Source organism: Lucilia cuprina, chromosome 4 (assembly GCF_022045245.1).
Source record: "Lucilia cuprina isolate Lc7/37 chromosome 4, ASM2204524v1, whole genome shotgun sequence".
Classification (NCBI taxonomy): Eukaryota; Metazoa; Arthropoda; class Insecta; order Diptera; family Calliphoridae; genus Lucilia; species Lucilia cuprina.
Window position 1 is genome coordinate 93,499,267 of NC_060952.1, and position 4,217 is coordinate 93,503,483.

Sequence of the window (4,217 nt, forward strand, 5' to 3'; positions counted from 1 at the left end):
TATCTATCTATCTATCTATCTATCTATCTATCTATCTATCTATCTATCTATCTATCTATCTATCTATCTATCTATCTATCTATCTATCTATCTATCTATCCATTTATCACTCCTCATTCTTATTTTCACATATTATAATATTTCCACAATCTGGCATCCCTTCATTACATTCATTGTTTTGTTTACATTTTTTTTCTGGCCCCAAATGATCATCTGTTTTTGACAATTTACCCCCTCTTTGGCGTTCTCTCATAATTTAACTCTTCTTAGTTTTTTCAAGCTCTCTATCTCCCTCTCTTTCTCAACAAACATTCCAATTGGGTTTTTTCAGCTTTTATCATTCATTCTCATTTAAAACGTCTTGCGGTCTTGTTGTTAACTCACACTTGTTGATTTTTCGTTCCGTCTTGTGCAAATTGATATTGAATTTTAATAAAATAAAGTGAAAATTAACAAATAAATTGTGAAAAATTTATAAAACCAATTGAAAAGTAATTAAATTAAGAAGAAATTTCAAAAAAAATATAAAGAAAATATTGAAAAAATTGGTAAAAAGAACAGTTTTAAAATATTTTCTTAATACGTAGCAATTTTTTATTATTTTTTTTTAATATTCAAATACAAACATACATACATACAAAAAGGTGTGTGTGTGAAAGTGTGAGTGTTTAACTTAAAGCTGTAGTTTTTTTTCTGTTTTGTTGTGGGGAATAAATAGTGCGTTGTTGTTGCTGTTGTTGTATGTTCGTGGGTTTTCGGGGAGTCAGTCTGAGACTCAAGTCTTGTTTGCGGGTTTTGTGTGTGTGTGTTTTTTTTTTTAAATTAACAATTTTTGTAGTTGTTGTTAAACACATTCGGTTCATAGTCGATGTTGTTGTTGCTATTTATAAACCAAGCTGTGTGCTTTTTTTTAAATTCATTATTATTGTTGCTATTGTTGTTGTTGTTAAAAGTGTAGTGTACTTAGAAAAAAGTGAAAAAGCGGTAATAATAAATGAAAATTTCTACAAATACAAAAAATACAAGAGAAAAATATAATAAAAATAAATAAATTCGAAAAAATAAAGAAATAACCACAAAAAAAGCTAACCAAATAAAATGATAAAAGCAATTCAAGGTGAAATAAAAAGAAATACAAATAAAAGAAATTGAATAGAAAAAAATATATAAAAAAAAAAATTATTGTAAAAGTAGTAAACACCCCACCTTTTTAATAATTTAATCATAATTATTTAACTAATTCCTATTAAAAGCTATTTTATGTCAAATTAGTGAGTGCTAAACAAATCAACTAATTTCAAGTGTCAACTGTTTTTTTTTTTCTAACGAAAATTTTGTTTTTGGAAATTAAATTCTTATTATTAGCGAGCGGTAAGTGTGTGTAAATCACGATATTTTATTATTATTATTTAATTAACCCCCACAATTAAGATTTGTGATAAGAAATAAATAACTAACACTCATAATAATATACCGAATATAAATAACAAATTTATATACTGTTCGTACCTAGAGACGACTGATTTTTTTTTCACTTTATTTGTTATTTTTTTATCAATGTGTTTATTTATTAGTATTTATTGCGGGGGAAAATGGGATGACTTTATTCAAGGGGGATTGTTAGATAACACAGTTCAAAAACATTTGTAAAAAAATTGTGAATCCTTTTACAAAAGACTGATCGGTGTATATGGAATAGCTCCAATTTTTTCCATAATTGAGAAATTATAACAGGTCTAAGAAACTTTTTATGCCCTACACCACTTTAGTGGGGAAGATATATTGGGTTTGTGCTGATGTTTGTAACATAAAAAAATATTCGTCCTATACCCACCTTAAAGTATACCAATCGGCTTAGAATCCTTTTCTGAGTTGATTAAGCTATGACTGTACTTGTAAACCTTGTGCGCAAGGTACAGGACGCAATTTCAAGATAATTGGATGGAATTTGGACCTAGGACGAAGCCTATTAAAAATAGATAAAATCGATCCATTATTTCGCTGAATAGGGCTTTTGGTCTCATAATTAATTAAAATGTTCTTTTATGTCAACAAAAGTCTTGCCGACTTTTAGTTTTATAGAACTTTTAATGACATTACCAATTTTTGTAATGATCGGTCCTTATTTGACCCTAATCGATCCATTATTTCGCCTAGCCTCCATACAACCGTACCCCCTGAATAGGACTTTTGGGCTCATAATTACGTTAAATGTTCTTTTATGTCAACAAAAGTCGGCAAAAATTAGTTTTATAGAACTTTTAATGACATTACCGATAAGGATCGGGCCTCATTTGACCCTAACCCCTATACAAACTCTCTTCAAAAAATGATTTGAATGTTAAATCGAATTTCGTATTTTAAGTAATTGTTTAAGTAATTTTTTGAAGAAGACCATATATGAGCAGTTAGGTCAATTATGTACCGATCCTCATAAAATTTTCTAGATAGATTTTGGACCATATAAGACTTATTTATGTCGCCATACTCGTATTTTTAAAACAGTTATGACTGTTAAAGCAACTTATACGAAAACTTGAACCGATATTGCCCATAGGAAACATTTGTGTTAAATTTCAACCTCTCTTACCGTTCGGACACTATCGTGCTTACATGGCTATATCCTCTTAGAATTTAATAAGGACCCAAAATATATATAATTTTGTGGGTCTATGATCAATATTTCTATGTGTTACAAACGGAATGACAAAATCAATATACTCTGATATTTTTTAATGGCGGATATAATTAAAACCCTTTCCACTATGATGCTGTTGTAAATAGTTGTTCAAAAATTCAATCAGTTACGCAGACCAATTGAAGTTGTAAACCTTTACGTGAGTACATAACCTGTATCCTATATTAATGAGCTGTGAGAGAAAACAGAAATATACACGCCTGGTACCAAATTGACATCAAAGTGTTTTGTAATTTTTCAATAACATCCGTTGTTAAAGTATATACATACGTACGACAACACTATGTTATGTTGACAACGCAATGTTGTCAATATTGCAACAATTCGTTGTCTAAATCTTAATTTTATACACATCTGTTGTCTAAATATTAACAAAATTGGAAACTTTTTCAACTTCGTTCCTTGAGAAAATGTAGTTTTTTGCACATAGCTGATACCGATTCATCTCCAGTGACTTGAGACTTCTTTAAGAAAGATATGATCAGACTTTGTCTTATGTTTCAACTTCTAGTGTTTAACTTTATGGGTTTTCTTTGCCTAATAGTTTGAGAGATAATAAAATATATCATTCAAAGTGTTCAGAATCCAAATAGCAGTTTCTTGTTGGTCGTTAGCTAAGTTCCACTTTTCACTCAACTTCGTTCTTGTCCTTGACAAAGCCCTCACCCGTATTAAAAGGTCGAGTTCCTTTCACATCTACTATATTGAAAAATAAGGAGGACTTATAACTTATAAATAGATAATGAGCTTATGAACTGTGGATATGTAGAATTTTATCTGGAATTACTTTCTGACCAATTGTACATTGTTTCTCTATGGAATATTTCCGAAAGGGATAGATTTTATTTAAGTTGACTGTCAAAAAACTCTTATGATTATTAGCTCCAAAATTTGATCTAATAACAATTGCCTATTGTCCTTTATTGACCAAAAAACAAGCATTTTTAGTTTTGATCAAAACCTGAATTTAAAATTCCGTAATTTAAAATAAGAAAACATTTAAAAACTTAACACACAACTTCAAGAATGCAACCTTCCTTGTCAGCTTTAATAAACTTTAATTTAAAATAATGTTAAAGAAACTTTTCTCCAATCATTATTTTCAACTTAATGTTCACATATTTTCTCTAGCTGCAATTGGTTTTAGTTTGCCTACTGCCTTCACTCTGGCAACAAAAGAGGAGGAAGGCAAAGAAAATGAGAGGAGAGGAAAAGTTGATAACTTATAAACTCAATTTCATATTTACATGGTTAAATAAACAAACTGGTATTTTTATTTATTTATAACCATAAACTTGACATACATTATTATTAAATAAAACACACTGCACATCTCTCTTGCACACAGCACCCAGCAGTTTTAGAGGCTAAGAAACAGGCTTGGGGCATTTAAATGTGTGTAGGGAATGTCTTAAGATAAATAGATAGATAGATAGATAGATAGATAGATAGATAGATAGATAGATAGATAGATAGATAGATAGATAGATAGATAGATAGATAGATAGATAGATAGATA